A 21,562-nucleotide genomic window follows, 5' to 3' on the forward strand; every position below is an offset into this window, starting at 1 on the left:
CCGATCCAACTCGGGGAGGGCAAGGCAAGGAAGGGCTGGCTGGCAGCAGCAGGCGTCGCATGCAGACGAGTTAAGTAGGCAAATTTGGGGTGTTCCTGACCGACAGTGGGAACATCCAGCATCCCGTGAACCTGGGGACCCAGCGACCACTGACTGTGTGTTAAGGTGATGTGCAGAGAGCCCGCGCTTTGTAACAGCATCAAGCCAGCACCGGAAAGGTAGAGACTATCTGTGAGGCAGGCCTGGCGTGGCTGACCGTTTTAATGTTACTCCTAACCAAGGGTTAAAGGCAGGAGACCCCCTCCAGCGCAAGTCAGGGAAGCTAATTGTACCCCCATCTATTTAGCTGCTGAAGAATTTACCATTCAGGGCGATGGAGCCCGGCCTCGGCGGCGCGCAGAGCGGTCCAGCACTATCACATTACCCAGATTGTATAAAGAGCATGACTAGTTTCCGCTCACAGACCTCTGATGGAGGTATCTCTTTACAAAGCGCCTGGTTCAGGCCCGCTGAATGCCTCAGCAGTGCCTCCGAAATCCCGCAGTCCTAATCCCTTTAGCAACAAAGATCTGTTTCTTTGCTTAGCATGAAGTAGGCCTCAGAGGCCTGTGTGTGTCTTCGCCTGTAGGCCAGAAGCCTCCTGTTTACAATTTCCCGATTCCTGTTTTTAATGTTGTTCGGAGCGCAGCCACAAAGGGCTGGTTTTGTCCAGCAGGAACAAGGGAGCTATTAGAGAGAGACGGAGGAAGGAAGGAAGGGAGACCGCAGGCAGGACTCCTCCAGGGATTAGCAGACACAGCTGTTCCCGAAGGGAGAGGAGCTTAGGCTGTTGATAATTTCCGCCACATTTACATTTTTTAATATTTTATTTCCTTAACTTTTTTTTCCCCCCGATCGGTTTCCTACCCCTGTTTAAAGCGAGCGTCTCGCTGCCGTCCTAGCTTACTGAGGGTTGCCTCTTTTGAAATAAGTAGGTGGTGCTGAGCTGCTCCCCTCAGGGTCCCGTGGCTCTGCCTGGGTGGGCTTGGGCTTTCGGAGAGGTCACAGGGTTCCCGGCCACCGGGTGCCCGAGGAGACAGGTTGTCTCCTGATGCATGCACTCTTTGTCCCGTTTGACTGATTTCTTCCGATCCCGTAGACTGTCCTGAGCATTTCAGACCCACTTTTTTTTTTTTAAGATATATTTTTTTATTTGAAAGACAGAGTTACACAGAGAGAGAAGAGGCAGAGAGAGAGAGAGAGAGAAATAGAGAGAGAGAGAGAGGTCTGCCATCCACTGGTTCACTCTCCAGTTGGCTGCAACGGCTGGAGCTGTGCCAATCTGAAGCAAGAGCCAGGAGCTTCCTTTGGGTCTCCCATATGGGTGCAGGGGCCCAAGGGCTTGGGCCATCTTCTACTGCTTTTCCAGGCCATAGCAGAGAGCTGGATCAGAAGTGGAGCAGCCAGGACTCAAACCGGAGCCCTTATGGGATGCCAGCACTGCAGGTGGCAACTTTACCCGCTATGCCATGGCATCGGCCCCTCAAACCCACTTTTTTTTTTTTTTTTTTTTTTGACAGGCAGAGTGGACAGTGAGAGAGAGAGACAGAAAGGTCTTCCTTTTTTGCCGTTGGTTCACCCTCCAATGGCTGCCACGGCCGATGCGCTGCGGCCCGTGCACTGCGCTGATCCAATGGCAGGAGCCAGGTGCTTCTCCTGGTCTCCCATGGGGTGCAGGGCCCAAGCACTTGGGCCATCCTCCACTGCACTCCCTGGCCACAGCAGAGAGCTGGCCTGGAAGAGGGGCAACCGGGACAGAATCCGGCACCCCGACCGGGACTAGAACCCGGTGTGCTGGCGCCGCAAGGCGGAGGATTACCCTAGTGAGCCGCGGCGCCGGCCTCAAACCCACTTTTTTTTTTTTTTTTTTGACAGGCAGAGTGGACAGTGAGAGAGAGAGACAGAGAGAAAGGTCTTCCTTTTGCCATTGGTTCACCCTCCAATGGCCGCCGCGGCCGGCGTGCTGCGGCCGGCGCACCATGCTGATCCGATGGCAGGAGCCAGGAGCCAGGTGCTTTTCCTGGTCTCCCATGGGGTGCAGGGCCCAAGCACCTGGGCCATCCTCCACTGCACTTCTGGGCCACAGCAGAGAGCTGGCCTGGAAGAGGGGCCACCGGGACAGAATCCGGCGCCCCGACCGGGACTAGAACCCGGTGTGTTGGCGCCGCTAGGCGGAGGATTAGCCTAGTGAGCCGCAGCGCCGGCCTTCAAACCCACTTTTAAAATCATCTTGTTGGGGCCGGTGCCATTGCTTAGTGGGTGAAAGTGCCACCTACAGGGCCAGCATCACATGTGTGTGCTGGTTCAAGTCCCGGCTGCTCCTCTTCCAATCTAGCTCTCTTCTGTGGCCTGGGAAAGCACTAGAAGATGGCGTAAGTGTTTGGGCCCTTGCACCTACGTGGGAGACTGAAGAAGCTCCTGGCTTCAGATTGGCCCAGCTCTGGTCATTGCAGCCATTTGGGGAGTGAACCAGCGGATGGAAGACCTCTGTTTCTCTCTCACGGCGTCTACCTCTCTGTAATTCTGCCTTTCAGACAAATATATTAATCTTTAAAAAAATCATCTCATTTGTATCTTGCTGCGACACAACTAGTCTAACCAGTGTGTTATCAGAAGGTACCGACTGTTGGTCGATTCATCCATATTTATTTATAGGTCGATCATCCATATTTATAAAATGCATCACGGCCATAGCTTTAAGAAAATCATCCATAGTTTTGCTGAACACAGGTAAGTTTCTATGCGTGTCACCTTCCAGTTCAGGTTTGTGTACAGGCCATTTTTGTACATTTGTAATAAATCCATAGGTAGGATTTCTTTTTTTAAAAGATTTTTATTTATTTATTTTATTTATTTATTTGAGAGAGAGTTACAGACAGTGAGAGGAAGAGACAGAGACAAAGGTCTTCCGTCCGTTGGTTCACCCCCCAAATGACCACTAACAGCCGGAGCTGCATCGATCCAAAGCCAGGAACCAGGTGCCTCTTCCTGGTTTCCCATGTGGGTGCAGGGGCCCACGGACTTGTGCCATCTTCCACTGCTTTCCCAGGTCACAGCAGAGAGCTGGATTGGCAGAGGAGCAGCAGGGACTAGAACTGGCGGCCACATGGGATGCCGGCACCACAGGTGGAGTATTAACCTACTGTGCCACAGCGCCAGCCCCAATAGGATTTCAATCTTTATTTTCCATGTAATACATTTTTATGCTGTGTTTTTTTTTTTAATTTAACTACTGTTTCTCTCTTATTTTTTAAACTCCTTTTCCTCTTTTCTTCCCTTCTGCTATGAATATTAACAACCCGTAGTATATCCTTCTACACTTGGTTCTGCTGTCATAGGGAAGAACGTTGGATTGGGGGAATCCTTGCCTATTTATTTAGAATGGGATTTTGGAAGGTGCTTCAAAAAGGTCATGACAAAATAGAGTTAAAAGACACATTTATGGCTGGTGCCACGGCTCACTAGGCTAATCCTCCACCTTGCGGCGCCGGCACACCGGGTTCTAGTCCCGGTTGGGGCGCCGGATTCTGTCCCGGTTGCCCCTCTTCCAGGCCAGCTCTCTGCTGTGGCCCGGGAGTGCAGTGGAGGATGGCCCAAGTGCTTGGGCCCTGCACCCCATGGGAGACCAGGAGAAGCACCTGGCTCCTGCCTTAGGATCAGCTCTGTGCACCAGCCGCAGTGCACCGGCTGCGGCGGCCATTGGAGGGTGAACCAACAGCAAAAGGAAGACCTTTCTCTCTGTCTGTCTCTCTCACTGTCCACTCTGCCTGTCAAAAAAAAAAAATAATAATAATAATACACATTTGTTTTGATGCAAAAATTTGAAATCCGTACAGATAAGGAATCTTTAGGAAGTTAATGGAAAATGCAGATTGAAGAAAGTCTGTGCATGGATTTCAAAATGTTTTGCACCACAGTGAACTTACCTTTTACTTCCATTTTCTCTGAACAGCTTGTTTCCCTGTATCTCACTTTTCCCACTGGGCTCTACGGAGGAAGTTGCTCTGAGTGTGTTTTGACCTAACATGGTTGGCACAGGTTCCTTTGGCCTTAGCTGCAGCTGCCCATGGCAATGTCGATTTTGCCTTTTCTTGGGGCACTTCAGTTGAGAAGTAAACGACTTTCTCCAGGGTCCAGTCAGCTCATCGCTGACCCTGTGGGCGCTGCTTGCGTCGGGGTAAGTTTCCGGACTTGTAGACCCGCTGACACCCTGCTCCTGTTACAGACACAGCCCGCACCTCCTCGCGTAGTCTCGCAAGTTCAGCGTGTGCAGTTTGCTTTTGCAGGGGCTGGGGGTGTGAGCTCATCTTTAAGTCAAGGAGGAAGGGGCTCGCGATCAACCTTCTCCCAGCGCAGGGCCAGCTGTTCCAGACCCTTCCTTCCTGCTCGGGGGAGGAACTCGTTTTCAAGAGGGACTTTAGAAACAAGATTTTTAAAGATGAATATGGAGTTCTTCCAGGATTGCTCAATTTTTCTTCCTCTGAAATGAAATAGTTCCAACCACGTGCCAGTCTCAGTGCACTTGTGTTGCTCAGCTCCCCTGGAAATGTGTCTGGTGAGATAAGAGGCGGCGCGTCTGTCAGAGCTGGCCGGGAACAGGCCACCATTCCTGCTGCTTTGATGGCCCCCGGTTGTTTCAAGGGGAGCACTAAGGATATTTTAGGGAACCTGAGCTTCCGCAGACCCCTGATGTCGAAGACCCCCATCACGTGAGCTCCTCTGGCAGAATGACAGTTGTGAGGGGGCGATTACTGTTTTAATGATGATGTGCATTTTGGGGCTTGTTTTCAGGTGAAGGAACTTGTAAAAGACGTCTTCTCATTCCAAATGTAATGAAAGTCTCTGTGAATGTGATTAAATGCTTTCATTAGGAACCCAGAGTTACCCAATATCCAGGTAGACTATAGGTTGTGAGTGTTGTGGTTTTATTCGTCTGTGCCAAGGACATACCCTGGGTGGAGGAAGGGTCTTCCTGCTTCTGAAACGGGAATGCCCCAGTGCAAGGGGATGGGAGGTATGTTGAGGGCCACAAGGGAGGGCAGGGATCCCTGTGTAGCTGCCCATGGCCAGAGTCACCGCTGACCATCAGCGGTGACAGAACCATGGTGCAGCCATCTCACACTCATAAAGGCTACCTCAATGGAAACGCCGGTGGGCTGGTGCCTAGGTTGCTTTTCTAGCCTTGCAGTGTGTGTCGGTTTGATCAAACTACAGGAGAAGAAGGAAAGCAGAATTTCTCCCTTTTACTCTTTTCTATTTACCAATGTACAGGCATTCTAAAAGAACAGTGAATGAAAAAGGAAAGTTGATAAAATATTAATATTTTTCAAGATACATTTTTTAAGAAATAAAAACTACCTTTTGAGGTAAATAATACAGAACGAATACAAGTAATAAAAAAGTCAACACCCCCAGTTATACTCCCCAGTAACCATTTCTGTGCACTGTTAAAATTAGGGGAGGGGGCATTTTGCCTACTGATTAAGATGCCTACATCCCACTAGTCCGTTCTAACTCCTAATTCGAGATTCTTGCCTGTGCAGACCCTGGGAGGCAACAGTGACAGCTCAGGTAATTAGATTCATGCCACCCACATGGGAGACCTGAGTTGTATTTCCAGACCCTGCTTTGGCCTGGCCCTGTTCCAGCTGATGTAGGCATTTGGGCAGTGAACCAGCGATGGAAGCTCTCTGTCTCTCTGTCTCTCTCTCTGTATGTTTCTCCACCTTTCAAAAACAAATAAGCCAAAAAATCTGGGAGCAATATAGCTATATACTCTTGTGGCTTAAATAAAGACTCGCTGTAAATGCCAAGTCAATCCACTGAAAAATGAAAATAATTTGTTTTGAAACTTTTTCATGTGTTTATTAAGATAGTGGAAAACAAAGAAGAGTATTGAGGGGTCTTGTAGGGGAAGATGGAGCTGAGCTTCTGGGACCCCTGTTTTATACACTTGATATATTCATGTTCTGCCCCTAACTGTGCATGTGTATTGAGAGTAGGTGCAAGAAAAGCCTTCCGTTACTGCTAAAAACTATTTGAAAATAACAGCTTTATCTAAGGGGCAACACATCTTCTGTAGTTTTAATGCTACACTAGTTTGATTCTGCATTCACTAATAATATTTGAGCTTTCTGTGGATAGAATCATAGTTAGCACATGAATTTATTTTTAAAGATTTATCTTTTGGGCTGGCACTGTGGTATGATGGGTAAAGCTGCCAACTACATTGCTGGCACCCCATATGGGCGCTGGTTTGAGCCCTGGTTGCTCCACTTCTGATCCAGCTCCCTGATAATGCACCTGGAAAGCAGCAGAAGATGCCCAAGTGCTTGGGTCCCTGCTCTTACATGGGAGACCTAGAAGAAGTTCCTGGCTCCTAGCTTTGGTCTGGCCCAGCTCTGGCCATTGCGGCCATTTGGGGAGTGAACCAGAGGGTGGAAGACCTCTCTCTTTCTCTGTCTCATCCTCTCTCTCTCTCTCTTTCAGAGAGTTACAGTTAATCAGAGAGAGAGAGCTCTTCCATCTGTTGATTCGCTCCTTAAATGGCCACACAGTTGGAGCTGGGCCAATCTGAAACCAGGAGCCAGGAGCTTCTTCTGTGTCTCCCACGTGAGTGCAGGGGCCCAAGCACTTGGGCCTACTCTACTGCTTTCCCAAGTGCATTAGCAGGGAGCTGGATCTGAAATGAAGCAGCCATGACTCAGGCTGGCGCTGCACAGATGGGTTTTTGGAAGGGTATATGCCTCCAGTTCTCCAGATTTTGACTATTCCAGAGGTTGGAGGTGATTGGAAAATATTTTTCAAAGTTGAGCATTAATAGAAAAAACAAGCTCCAATTGCCCTACCACTTTGTCTGTGTTGCAGATTGCCCAGAGCTATGCGAACGGTTTTTGTAGGAAAAACCAAGGTGGCCTTCCATATAAAATGTTAACTTGGAGTTGTTGACAAACGCTACTAGACCACAGTTGTGGTCCAACAAATGGCATTTGTGGAGCGACAGGACCAGGGGTCTTCTTCTGTGATTGATTGATCCCTCTTCTCATTCTGATAAAGCATTCTTTCCTTGGGTTTTAACCAGTGACATGGTGCAGAATTAGATCCACATGTGCGGAATTCTCCATTCTGTTTATTTCCAGTTGTTTTTTTCTTAGCCTCTGCAGAGAAGGGAACTGAAAGTCAATCCTGGATTGCATACATCTGCCCTGTTGGAGAATCTTATATTAACAGATACTCAAGCCTTTGTGACGGCGAGTGCTGGAGTGCAGAGAAGTATCCTCTGTAATCCCCGTTTTCATTTGCTCCTGAGTTTCCAGCGAGGTCTCCTTTTGGGCTGAAACTTTCCATGCTTCTTCTGGGCTCAAAGGTGAATTTATTTTGGAAAGTTCACACTAATTTAATTCAGGGGCTTGGAAGGGATGTGAGAGTAAAAATATACCTTCTTCTGCTCTCCAAATAAATGTTAAGACTTTGGTCATAGATAACTCCAGAGCAGCCAAACAGCAGAACAATAAACAGGTCTCAGAAAATCGCTGTTAAAGCAAAGCAGGTTGAAGTGATTAACTACAAATTTCCTGCGTGCGCAGAGCGGATCGGAGTTCCTAGAGCCTCCGCGGGCCTTTCGGAAGGACGGGGCCAGAGCGGGGAGTTTGGGAGCCAGGATGGAGGAGATGGAAGATTGAATTTGGATTGGGGTTAGACTACTTTGTGGTCTACAAAGTTTTAAAACATATTGATGATTGGTGAGAACTTTGCTTTTGAGAGAGGGGGTTCATTGAAATGCCAGAGACGGAATCACACAAGCTTGCAATGTGATGCTTGTGAACGTAAGCCCGGAACCCCTAGGACACTGAGATGTAATGTTCTAGAATGTGGTTTCTCAGCCATGGCACTGTTGGTGTTTGGGGCCAGATAATTCTTTGTTGGTGGTGGTGGTGGTGGTGGTAGTGGTGATGGTGGTGGAGAGGTGGTGATGGTGGTGGTGCTGGTGGTAGTGGTGGTGGTGATGGTGATGGTGGTTGTGGTGGTGTGATGGTGGTGGTGGTGATGGTGGTGGTGTGGTGGTGGTGGTGATGATGGTGGTGGTGGTAGTGGTGATGATGGTGGTATAGTGGTGGTGGTGATGATGGTGGTGTGGTGGTGGTGTGGTGGTGGTGGTGATGATGGTGGTGTGGTGGTGGTGTGGTGGTGGTGGTGATGATGATGGTGGTGTGGTGGTGGTGGTGGTGGTGATGATGGTGACAATGCTGGTGCTGTCCTGGGCAGTGTTGAATGTCTAGCAGCATCCTTGGCCTCTACCCTCTGGAAGCCAGTAGAAACCCTCCCTCCCCATCCACTCTCCCAGCTCATAATAATAAAAAATGTCCCCAGACATTGCCAAGTATTGTTAGGGAGTGGGACTAACACCCAGCAGACTGAAAGGGGCCAGAGTGAGTTGGTTTTACAGAGGAGAGACCAGATAGCACAGAGGCTCGTGAGTGTGTTTGCTTCTGTTCTATTTTGACAAAAGGTGTTCTTCTTTTACAAGCAAACAATTAATTCTTAGTTAATGAACTAATTCTCAAGCAAGAGAAAACTCCAGCAGAAGTCCTCCCTCTGACAGGTAGTCCCGTGCCTCTCTCCTAGCTTCTGGGGTTTGCCTGCATTTCTTGGGATTCCTTGAATTGTAGACAATATCAGTGCGTTCTTTGCCTCCACTTCATATAACGCTCTCCTCTGTGTGTGTGTTTGTCTCTCTGTCTCTGCTCTTAAAGGGGCACTAACTGGGGCAGGAGTTATGGCACAGCAGGTGGCCACCTGTGATGCTGGCTTCCCATGCGGTGCCGGTGTATGTCCCAGCTGTTGTACTTCCGATCCAGCTCCCTGCTAACGGCCTGGGAGAAGCAGCGGAAGATGGCCCAAGGGTTTAGGCCCCTGCCACCAATGTGGGAGATTTAGATATAACTTGTAGCTTCAAAGGCCTGGCTGTTGTGGCTGTGTGGGGAGTGAACCAGCAGACGGAAGATCTCTCTGGCTCTCTCTGTAACTCTGACTTTCAAATAAATAAATAAATCTTGAAAAAAAAGGCGGGGGGGGGGGGAAGGGATGTTAGTCATTGAATCTAGGGCCCACCCAAAACATCTTAATTAATCATATCTGCAAAGACCCATTTCCAAATATGGTTATTTTCTGAGGTTCCTGGTAGACATAAAATCTGGGAGGCAGGTTTCAGCTCAGAATACAGATCATCCTGATAGTGTGTCTGGACGTTGTTTATGGACTCATTTCAACCAGAAAAGAACTGCAGAGAAGTCTGTTAGAGAAGCGCCTCCTGGAGCAGCCCGGCAGGCGCTCTGCGGCTTGCATCTAGCCTGCTCCGGTCCTTTAGGTGCCTCTCTGGCTCCCACATTGGAGTGTGTGACCCCAGATTCACAGCAAATGTGAGCGATATCATGGTTTCGAGGCTGCTGGGAAGCGTGTGTCTGGGGGACCCCGTTTGGTGAGGATGGCTCTATCAAAAGAACGCAGCAGGGCTCTTCCGGCAACTTTGTCTCTGCAAGATCACAGATGATGTCTATTATATCCCCATGCATCAGCCATTGCCTTGGAAACAGGCCATCCCGACAGCGTGTCGAGGAAGTTGTTAGAGGGAATTATTTCAGCCGGAGGAGCTCTCTGCAAAGCAGTCTGTTCCAGCCTGCTGTGTCAGGGAGTGGTCCCCGTGTCCCCGAGTTTTCTTTTTTTTTTCTGCTGGAAATGCAGCAGCAGCCAGCATGAAGCCTACACCTGTCATGAGCTAATGTTCGATTCCTGCCAAGGTTTGCACTTGGGTTCCATTAGCAGCATAGAGGAGACCGTCCAGGGAGGCCTGCGCACTTTTAACCCTTTACCCACAGGTTCTCTGTCTCGTGGAGAAACCTGCCACTTGCCAAACCACCATCAAGCTGTTTGGAATTTTGCTTTTGCTTTTTTTTTTTTTTTTAAAGATTTATCAGAGCCAGCATGTGTTTTTTTTTTTTTTTTCCTTTTCTTCTTATTTTTTTTTTTTAACCATTTTTTTGTGTTTGGAGGTAGACTGGAGAAAAGAAAGTTAATAGAAGCTGGGCTTCAAGTGCAAGGTCCATCAGCATTGTGGAAAAATCAGGCAAGAATGAAGCTGAGCGTTGGTCTGCACAGTGTCTACTGGCAGAAATGATAGAAAGCTGAGACAAGAACCAAACCTCATTAGCATCGAATGTCTCCTTTCTTTCCAACTGCAGCTGGAGCAGAACCCAAAGTCGTGTGGTCAGGGGGTCAGCAGACCTACGCCTCACCGGAACAACCCCGTTTCTGTGTCTAGCAAGTGGTGTGGAGCATTTTGCCATGGGGGGTGTGCATGCCACGGTGTGCTTTCCTACTGTGAGGCTTGGGGTGTGTCGAGGGGTGGACCTCTCCTGCTCCCTAGCCCTGCTAGACCTGAGCCCGTGCCCCTCGGAGCACAGCTGCAGTGAATGGGAGGAGGGAGGCTGTGCAGAAGCTGACGGTTACTCTGAGGATGATCTAGAAGAAGGAACCCCTGAGAGGGTGGAGCTCAGAGTGAGAATTTGGAGGAGTTTGGGGCTTGATGAATGAGCCTGCGGCACCAGCACACCAGGATCTAGTCCCGTCAGGGCGCCGGATTCTGTCCCAGTTGCTCCCCTTCCAGGCCAGCTCTCTGCTATGTCCCGGGAAGGCAGTGGAGGATGGCCCAAGTGCTTGGGCCCTGCACCTGCACGGGAGACCAGGAGGAAGCACCTGGCTTCTGGCTTCGGATCGGCGTAGCACCGGCCATGGCGGCCATTAGGGGAGTGAACCAACAGAAGGAAGACCTTTCTCTCTGTCTCTCTCTCTCTCACTGTCTAACTCTGCCTGTCAAAAACAAAACAAACAAACAAACAAACAAAACCAACAGATGGATGTCTCATACAAGGACTTAGGAGAGTGAGCTCAGCCCTGGCATTCCTTCCTCCATGTGAGCACACAGCAGCGAGGCAGACACGGAGCTTTGCTGGTGCCTCGGTCGTGGGCTACCCAGCCTCCAGAACTGTAAGAAATACATTGCCGCTGTCCACAAATCGCCCAATCTGTGCTCAGGTTTCACCCTGCACATCCAAATCTCCTGGCTACCTGTGTTATAAGGGTTGTTCTGGCTGAAGGCGTTTGGCTCCTTGTGATACGAGATTGGTTTTCCTTCCCACGCACAGAGGTTGGAACATCTGTCAACGGGATCCACTCCTATTCAACTGCATGACTGACACTGAGGTTCTGTGCTAGGTATGGAAGAATCCAGGTCTCTGGTAATCTCTTATGAACCCCAGGCATTCTGGTTCTTATGTGGTCCCCAGATTGTCCTAAAGTCTTTGATGACCTATGCTGTCCAACAGTGATTGTGCAGATTACTTGTAGACCAAGTTAATAGTTCTACCACTAATGTAATCTGCAGATGCTCTGTGGTATATATCATCCTCATTAGCCAGCAAACGGGGATGATGTCCTGTCAGATCATTCCTGTATCTGGCACACTTCATACCCTGATCTGGTGAATTTGGCACTGACAAGATAGGCCAAAAAGGTTATTAGCAATGGCATTATTCAAAATGTCAGATAAATGCAGATTTGGTGGTTTTGCTACTCTGATTGGTGAGAACTCTTCTACGGTCACTTTCAACTGTACCACATACACATTCTTGAAGATGACACCAAAACACGTGTTATTGTCACATTTCTCATCTTTAGTTCTCATTGGCAGACTCCTCGGAGGCAAGGCATCTCGCTGTCCTTCTATCTTAACCCGTTTTATGTTGCTGTAACAAAATACCTGAGGTTGGGCAGTTCATCAAGAGAAGAGGCTCACTTAGCTCGCAGTTCTGGAGGTCCAGGAGTGTGGTGCTGGCGTCCTGGTGAGGGCCCCCGGCTGTGTCACAGCACGGTGGGGGAGCAGATGGGGAACCAGCCACGATGAGTGGAAGTGGCCGAGCAAGTGTGTTGGGGGTGTGTGAGAACTAACCCACTCTGCAAGACCAGCGTTAATCTCTTCCAAGGACAGTGTCCCTGTGACCTCCTCCTGGGTCCCACCTCTTAACACTGCCACTGTGGGGACCTAACTCCCATAAACACTTAGGGGACACATCAGACCATATTAAAGTCACAGCACTCTCATGTTTTCATATGCTTTTCATTTCTCTCTCTAGAACCAGGAGTCTTCAAAGAGAGGCCTTCTCGGTTTTCTGGGACTAAAGAAATCTGTGCCCTTTCCTTTGGGATTCAGTGGATAATGTATGCACTGATGAACTTATTGCTTTGTAATCTAAAATCTCCTCACATTCTATACCATTACATTTGGTTTGGCCTAACCTTACATGGAGGCCAAGTTTCCTGACTTCTGTGTTTTTCTCTGTTGTATCTGAGGACGTCCCTGGCAAATGAAGCTAAGGCCTCTTTTCTCTCTGAGTTGGTTAAGTGTGCAGGCTCTGGAGTCAAAAGACATCAATTTGAGATGTGACTCTTTCCTTTCCCAGCTGTGACCAGGAGTTGTCATTTAAAATGTCTGAGTAGGAGGCAAGCCTTGTGGTGCAGCAGGTTAGGTTGCTACTCTGGTTACCTGCATCCCGTATCGGATTGCTGGTTCGAGTCCTAGCTACTCTGCACTTCTGATCCAGGTTCCTGCTGATGCACCTCCCACGTGGGAGACCCAGCTGGAGTTCTGGGCCTCTGGCTTCAGCCTGGGCACAAGTGGGCCAGGCATTTAGGGTATAAACTGGTAGATGGAAGATCTTGGTCTGTGTGTGGCTCTCTCTCTGTTAGTCTACATTTCAAATACTTACATACATTCATAAATGTTTCAAAAAATAAAAAATTTCTGCGATAGGCTTATCACATATAAAATGGTAGTGATAGTATCTACTTTGTAAGTATAGTATGAGGACTAATGAAGCAATGCATATAGAACTTGTTACCAACTGTATATAAAGAGCTCAACAATGAGGGAGAGGATGATGAAGATGACATTGTTGAGTATTCTGGAGAAATCCCCAGACAGGACCCTGGTAGAGGAGGTTGGGGCACGGGAGCAGGGGGCAGGATGGGTGGAAAGCAGGGGTTACTTTTTCCCTCTCCCAGTTTTGCACAGCTGTTCTCATGTGCTTGGAAGTGGTGGGAGCCCCGTCCTCATCCTTCTTCCCATGCCTCCAGGCTGTTCCATAGAAGACTTCGATGCCAAGACCTAGGACAGCCAAACTTTTCTAAAAAGCTCAGAATCGCCCTGTATGAATTGGGCAAAAATAGCAACCCTTGCCCATCCCTTCCTTTTGCTGAAAAGCCTCATGTCATAATTTTATGGGTGCTTCCTGGATTTGTTTCAGTAGACCCAGACTTCAAATTTAAGAGTCCACCCGCTGGCCGCTTCTGGAAGCCAAAAAGGTGGACGTTGATGGCAGCTTACGGAGATGACCAGCTAAGGCAGTTAAAAATGATCACAGAGCTCAGGACCTGTGAAGTCTCTGCTTTAGTCTGAGTCATCAAAAATGCAGTCTCAGCCTTTTAGGGTTTATTATTTGTATCAGCTGCTGAAGACTGTTCTGAGAAATCACTTACAAAAATTGAAAGAACAGAAAAGGGTGAAAATGCCTCCTTAAAAAAGGCATTTCTCCAGCTCACCCCACCCTGGCCCAAATATTTGAAGGCTCCCAGAGCCAATGTAATCTGTTAGTAGATTTCAAGCCAACCTGATGTGGTCTGCAGTGAGCAGCATTGAGGTTGAGAGATTTCCTCTCGATTTTTCCATTTTCGTCTTCTGCCTTGGCCCAAGCCCTTGAAAATTCATGGAAACTATTGTGCTGCGCTCGTGGTTTTCAGAATCTGCATTTTTTGTTTGGTTGGTTCTTTTCTTGATCCAGCCCTCCAAGGTCATGGGCAGCACCTGGAGGTGGCATAACATACATAGTGAACACAGCACAGAACCTAGTTTGAAAATGTGTCGTGGGTAGCTCTGCCCCAAACCCAAGTGGTCAGAAATATGATAGCATTTGACTGTAGGGCCACACTTTCCCAAGGCAGGCTTGCTCTGCAACTTGACCGATGGCACGTGCGTGCGTGCGTGTGTGTGTGTGTGTGTTTCCACACCACAGGGAATCAGTTGTTTCTTACCAAGGAGTGGGATCTGTAACAGTTATCAGACAGGATTTCCTTCTAGTCCATTCCCCTCCTGTGTCAGTTGGGCCAGCAGAGCGGAAACCGCACTGTTGCCGTGTCTTGAACCTTCCTTGGTGTGCGCTATGTGCTTGCCTTGTCTGTTCTCGGTGTGGGAGGAAACCAGTGTAGCTCACGAGCGTGTTCTGTGGTTGGTGTCGAATTCTTGGAGATTTCATCCCCTGTTTATTGTTAAGCTAAGGAATTTGTTTCTTTTCATCTGAAAGCTCCTGGTGTAGTGGGCGGATGACGGAGGTCAAGCGTGCGGTGGTGCAGAAGCAGAATGGAGGCTGCGCACCAGGAAACAGATGGGGAGGGAACCCGGAAGTCGCACAGAATTGGGGGAGAGCATGGGAAGGGGGGCTGGAGGCTTCCTGGGATGTCAAAAAAGGTGGAAATTAAACTGCCTCTCACCTCCCGGGGACGGTCACAGAGTTTACCAGCATCTATTCTAACTAGCAGAATTTCTCATCTGCATTGCCTGAAGCAATTTATCGGGATCAATATTTAAGCCAGAATGTAATTCAGAGCCATTGTACTTCCTTTGCATGGAACGTGCTGGTGCAGTGTGAATAAAGCCATCTCATGGCCATGTCCAAAGTCAGTTCCCTGCAGCTATTTCTCTTTCTCTCTCTCCCTCTCTCTCCCTTCCTCTCCCTCCCCCCTCTCTTTCCCCCCTCTCCCCCTCTCCTCTCCTCTCCCTCCTTCCCTCTCTGTCTCTCTCTCCCTATTGCTCCTTTCTAGTGACTCCTGGCAGGCTCAGGAGGAACCCCCATCTATGTGTGAGAACTCTCAGGCCCGCCTCGTTGTCCGTCTCTCCTGCCAGCATTTAACTTACTTATTCAGATGGTTACACCCCTGGCAAGGCTTCCAGCGGATGCATTTCGGATTCACATTGAGAGAAGATGGCTGTGCTCCGTTATATCACAAGCAAATAACTCGAGAAGGACAATATGCAGGGCAAGGAATTACTGGCAAATTGAATAAATGTGTTTATGTTTATCTATTTCTTCCCAAAAGAAATTGCCTGTGAGAGGGACTAGCTTTTGCTTGTGATCTCAGTGTGTGTTTTAATTTCCTCAAATATATTTATATTTTACAAGTTATCCATTTCATAAAAGGAAGCCAAACACATCATTTCATGGGCTGCTGTGAGCTTTTAGAGTAGAGTTACAGGAACACCTTTGTGTTTGGGAATGCATACAATGGATCTTCAAAAAGTTCTTGGAAAATGAGTATAATGAGAAGCCCATGCATGGATTTCAAAATGTCTTTACCAAAATAAGCTTATCTTTTAATTCCATTTGTCCACAAATGTTTGGAAGCCCCCTTCTATCTTAGCTTTGAGCACAATGCCTCATTTGAAGATTGGAGCCTGGGGAGGGGGTGGGGGCGGTGGATGGGAAGACCCCGAGCTCTCTAGGCAGCACATGACGAAGAGTAGTTTTGAAAGTCAGAGTTACACAGAGAGAGGAAAGGCAGAGAGAAAGAGAGAGAGACAGAGAGAGACAGAGAGAGACAGAGACAGGGCTCTTCTATCCTCTGGTTCACTCCCCAATTGGCCACAACGGCTGGAGCTGTGCCGATTCGAAGCCAGGAGCCAGGAGCTTCCTCCGGGTCTCCCACGCGGGTGCAGGAGCCCAAGGTCCTGGGCCATCTTCTTCTGCCTTCCCAGGCCACAGCAGAGAGCTGGATAAGAAGAAGACCAGCCAGGACTTGAATGGTCTCCCACATGTGATAGCAGCCCCGCAGGTGGAGGTGTAACCTACTACACCACAGCACCGGCCCCCGAAAATGGAGATTTCTGAGCCCTGCTCCCAGGACATTTCCACTCGGCCATCTCTTCACAGCCAGTTCTTCCTGGTGACTCTGATGGGGTAGCCCGCAGGCCTCCCACAGAGACAGGTTGTTATAGAAACCATGGCCATAGCTGATCAGTCTCCCCTCGGGGAGCAGGAAGGTGGGCGTATCAGTAGCTGAGCCTGTTTCCCTGAGCTCCAGTCACCGCGGTGGCAGAGTGAAGGCTGCCCAGGGACAGGCTCCCCGACCACGGTCGCCGGAGGGAGGGGGGCAGCAGGTTTCACCCCCCCGCCCCGGTGCAACCTCATCCTGCAAACCTGACCTCCTCTTTGGGCTTCCTTGCTTCCCTTCAGACTCAAACCAACCTCACCCCAGGACATTATTCAAGGAACGAGCAAACAGAATAGATCACACACTTGGGCTTCGCAGAGGTCTCAGCCGCTGGGGTTTGTGTAGCTGCTGGCTGGAGAGGAGACTTTCTATAACCAGGCTGCTGCTGTCTGCCCCGCCCCAGCTCCGCCTGGTTCATTCTTTCTGCTTGCAAAGTGGACTCTGCTCCTGACTCACAGAATTCTTTTCCAGAAAGTTCCTCTGTTTCTATAGAGAGAAAGAGAGAATGTGCCCTTGCTCTCCCACCTGCCGGTTTAATCTCCAAATGCCGGCAGTGACTGGGGCTAGGCTAGGGCCCACCCCAGGAACCTGGAACTGAATCCCGTCCTCGCACGTGGGAGGCAGGAACCTAGTTTTCCATCACTGCGGCTGCCGCCCTGGGTGTGCATTCTCAGGAAGCTGCCATCGGGAGCTGAGCTGGACCCAGGCGCTCCAGTTCGGGGTGCAGGCGTCCAGTGCCCTTGCCCCTCTCGCGTGGGCATCTCCTTCCTGGCTGACCTTTCTCTGCCCTCCTCTCCCTGCATTCAACTCTACGGGGTCGCTGTTGTCCAGCAGTGCACAGGAGCTGGTGTTTGCTTTCCTCTGTATCAACGTTGGGCAGAGTTTCGTGTGACAGTGCAGGATCCCTTGTGGGTGAAGAGGCCGTGTGCTACACGGCCTCCATGTCCCCGTTTTTGCAGTGGCACCGGCTCTTTCCCCCTGCACACTCCTCGGTGGCTTCACTGAAATGGTGTCTTGTTCTCGACCTCCTTGTGGTTTTTGCCCCTGGAGCCGTCGGCAGAAGGCTCCAAGTACACCCTGTCGTTATCCGAGCCGGAAATCCACGTGGTTCCTGGGCGCTGTGTCTTGGAGGCCTCCTCTGTGTCTGTGATCCTGTGACCGGGGGTGCCGTGGCTGATTTGGAAAGTTTCGTTCAGGATGCTGGCAATTGGATGTGGATGCGCCGGGGGAAGTCTATAGATTATCTTCTTGGCGAGACCAGCTGGCTGCAAAGTCTCCCATTCTCAGTCCCACTTTGCTCAAGGTGCCTGAGGAATAGCAGTCCCCTGACAGCTTGAAGTATGGTGCACCGGGTAATTGGCTTCCTCATTTAGTAATTTGTCTGCTTCCTTTCCTCTTCCTCTGCTTTGCTCTCTTCTTGTAAACTGATAGCGTCCTGCCTGGTCAATAGCCTGATAGCCAGTCCCCGGAGCCGCGGAGCCGGAGGAGCAGTGGCCGGAGCCCCAGGCAGAGCCATTTGGAAAGCTGATACGGACAGGAGCCACCTTTCTCTCTTGTTACCTCTGCTTACCTGTTGTGGTTTGGGTCTTTGCCTTTCCTTCTCCCCTTATCTGTGTCACTATCCCTTACTGATTTGTCCTATACTTTTCTTTCTTTTTTAGCAATGAATTCCTTTATTTTTTTCTTCTCTTTCTGCTTTCCCCTTAGTCTTCCCTTTTTCTTTCTTTTATTCTCCCATCTGTTCCCTTTGCCTTCTTTGCATTTGCAACTGACCCAGTTCAAATTCCATTCAAAAAAGGAAATCACACCACATTTATTAGATTAAAGTACCTTTTTCTTTTTTCTCCGAGAAAGAAAAAAAAAAAAAACTTTAAGACACATTTCCGGCTCCTTCTGGCACCTCCTCCCCTCGATGTGTTTGTCTTCAGGTGTCGGAAGTCCCGGCACCCAGCATCCCAGCTTTATCGCAAGTGCAGATGCACCACGCAGAGCGCTCACCCTTGGCCCTGGGGAATGCTATCTGGTTTCACTTAATAAGTCATTTTTGTTCTCCACGTGGAATTCAGATTATTCCAGGGCAAACTTGGAAACAGGTGTGCCCCTGGTGCTGGAAGAGTCGGGCCGAATGTCTTGGCCTGGCTGCCTCCTGGAGGGGAGAATTGGCGTCTACCAGCTCCTCATGGTGCTGCTCTGGGTGTTGGGCTACCCTGACAGCAGAGGTAGCATGGGGTCCCTGCTTCTAGCCCATGGCTGGCCGTTGGCTGCCCAGTCACGTGCTTTCCCTCTGTCGTCATAAAGCAGTCTGAGTGAACCCCACTGATGGGGAGCTTTGTTCAGAGGTAAAGGGGACAGTTGCTGCAAGCCACTGTACTCCTCCATTTTTCTTTTTCTTTCTTTTTTAATGACTGAGTTACTCATTTGAGTGGGAGGCTGTAGCCAAGAGCCCAGAATGCCGTCTGAGTCTCCCACACGGGTGACAGGGGCCCAAGTACTTGGGCCACCCTATGCTTTCTTTCCAGGTGCCCTAGCAGGGAGCTGGATCAGAAGCAGAGCTCCAGTGTGGGAGACAAGCATCGCGAGCGGCAGCTTACTGAGCTGCACTGCTGTGCCAGCCCCTCATTTCTGTCTTGCCTGCCATTTAGTTTTGGAGAGTAGCAGGCAGGCTCAGGAGTATGAGTTCCAATTCCAGCTCCACCACATGTATGGCCTTAGGCAAATGAGCCTCTCTCTGAACCTCTCTCCCTCCCCACCCCCAACAAGCTTTACGAATAGCCTTGTCTCTTGTTTATGGCTGTATCCCCAGCATCTAACAGATGACACCTCTAGGCTGAGTATCCCTCATCTGAAATGCTTGGAACCGGACATGATTGGGATTTCAGAGTTTTCCAATTTTAGAATATTTGTTGGAAGACTTTGTTGGTTGAGCATCCCTGGTTCAAAAGCCCAAAATCCCAAGCTTTTTGAGTGTTGTATTACTAAATCTTTTATTAGTACAGTGAAGGACTTTATGGCTTTATGAAGGGAAGAGGTGTAATCTGGTTTGTGGTTCCAGAAGTCCAAGTCCAAGGTTGGGTGCCCCATGGGTTTAGCATCTGATGAAGGTGGTAGATGGCAGTGGCGGAATGTGTGCAGGGAGGGAGGATCACATGGTGAGCCAGAAAGCACAGAGGGAGCTGTGCCCAACTCGGGCTCCCGAGAATCACCTTCCACGCCCCCTGCAGCCTCAGGACCTCCTCCTGGACTCCATTCCCTAAAGGTTCCGTCCTAGGGACCACGCCTTTAGCTATGAGGACTTTGGGAGCATATGAGCAAATACCCAGATCCCAGCAGGTGTCATGCCAGTGCTCAGAAAGCTTTGGAGTTTGAATTGGTGCTCAACACACATATTCCAGTGATGAACGGAAGCACAGGAGCTTCATGGTAGGTGGTCAGGGTTCAGATTCCTGTCTGCCACTTACTCTGTGGTCTTGGACACGTCACCCCTCCTCTTCTTCTTTTAAAAGAGTTTATTTATGTAGTTAAAAGGCAGAGCTAAAGAAAGAGAGAGAGAGAGAGAGGTCTCCCATCTGCTGATTCACTCCCCAAATGGCTGCAATGGCCGGAACTGAGCCAATCTGAAGCCAGAAACCAGGAACTTCCTCCTGGTCTCCCTCACGAGTGCAGAGGCCCAAGCACTTGGAACATCTTCCACTGCTTTCCCAGGTGTATTAGCAGGGTGCTGGATTGGAAGTGGAACAGCCGGGACTTGAACCTGTGCCCAAATGGGGTACTGGCGCTGCAGGCGGCCACTTAACCCAGCACACCACAATGCCTGTGCCATGTCACGCCTCTTCTGCACTCAGTTTCTTTATCTGGGAAAACAGGTTGTACATGAGCTGTCTAGAGCTCTGTTAGGATCTGGAAACAGCAGAAGTGTATTCTGTCATAGGTGTGGAGGCAGAAGTCCAAAGTGAAGGTGCTGAGAGCTGTGCCCGCTCTGACAGCTCCAAGGGAGAATCGCCCTTGGCTCTTGTGGTTGCTGGTGGTCCCAGGCAGTCCTTGGCTTGGGCTGCATCACTCTAGGATCTGCCCTGGGCTTCTGGGCTCTCCTCTTGTGTCCCCTGTGAGGATGCCTGGCACTGGGTTTAGGAACTTTCTGGATAATCCTAGATGATAAAGATCTTTGATGTCACTGCATCCGCTTTCCACGTAACTTCCCATCTGTAGGTCCCAGGACATGGACGTGTCTTGTCATGAGCAGAAGTTGAATCAGTAGATATGCAATGCTGAGGGTAGTACTTGGCATGTAAGATACATTGAGTGCAGTTTTGGATCTTAAACTCATCCTGTAATAGAAGCTGAGACGTGTATAAACTACTACAGTGTCTGGGGCGTGGTTAGAGCTCAGGGACTGTCAGTTACTTACTAATTCAGTGCATTTATGTTGGAGGCCTACTGGGTGCTAGGTGCCAGCAATGCAATAATAACAAACAGCTCAGAATAAGTAACGCCTCAGGGCCCAGAGTACAGCTCCCTGTGCTGTGTGAATGATCCCATGGCCACCACATCAGGGACACAAGGCTCCTGGGGTCCAGGCTCCTCACCAGCTGCGGACCATGGGTTTCCTGTGAGGAAGAGGTCAAGGAGAACAGCCACAGTCAAACCCAAATTTCTGCATGCGGTTTCAGAAGCATGAAAGATGAATTTTAGTTTTTAGCGAAACCGAGTTCAAAGGTTTGGGGTTTGGTTCTCTAGGGAACTTTTTTTTTTTTTGCTTCCTTAATTTCTTGGGGTCGGGGTGGGAAGCAACAGGGAGGCATCAGTCTTGTCTGGAACTTCTGTCAGCTCTGAGTCTTGCGGTGGTGCCCAGGCTGCCGGGCTGGGGCTGGGGTGGGCAGGGTGTGGGCAGTGTCCTGGCCCAGTGGTTGTGAGGCCCAGCGGCCTACGGGCAGGGGGCCCACTGAGTGCATTAAATTCAGAGAGCAGTGATGCAGGTCCCTGTTGCTGTGACAACAGCAGACTGTGCCAGGAGGCCCAGAGAATGAATTAAATGGAAGGAAACGCTGGTGCCCTCAGAAGCAAAAGGGAATGAAGGCAAGCGGCTTGGGAATCTGTCACCATCTCTTAGACCTCCATTCCGTGTGGAATCTGTGGACAGGAGTGCTCCTGGGGCTGGGGGCTGGGCCGTCTGTCCTGCTCACAGGGCATCCTGAGGAGGAGGAGGAGGAGGATTGATGGCACAGATCCCAGACGTGAACTTGGCCTGGCTGGCCCAGGAGCCTGAGTGGCAGCCCACCCTGGGCAGTGCCTCTGCCGTTTCATCTCCCAGCTCATCCCACATGTGTGCAGCTCGCCCTGATGGGACGCGGTGACCTGGAAACTTACACTGAGCCGTGTTTGGGAATCGACGGTATAGAAAATAAACATGTGGGATAAATAAAGCGTGGGG

General features: G+C 49.8%; 1 long non-coding RNA gene across 1 annotated transcript in view; it reads left to right on the forward strand.

Moving 5' to 3' along the window:
• The first annotated feature begins 4,581 nt into the window (after nucleotides 1-4,581).
• The window catches only part of LOC138850171 (uncharacterized), a 195,460-nt gene continuing 178,479 nt past the window's right edge, over nucleotides 4,582-21,562 (forward strand). Inside the window, exon 1 of the long non-coding RNA XR_011389780.1 lies at nucleotides 4,582-4,748. This is a non-coding gene — a long non-coding RNA (uncharacterized lncRNA). The remainder of the gene's footprint in view (nucleotides 4,749-21,562) is intronic.

This window comes from Oryctolagus cuniculus, chromosome 6 (genome assembly GCF_964237555.1).
Source record: "Oryctolagus cuniculus chromosome 6, mOryCun1.1, whole genome shotgun sequence".
Taxonomy (NCBI): domain Eukaryota; kingdom Metazoa; phylum Chordata; class Mammalia; order Lagomorpha; family Leporidae; genus Oryctolagus; species Oryctolagus cuniculus.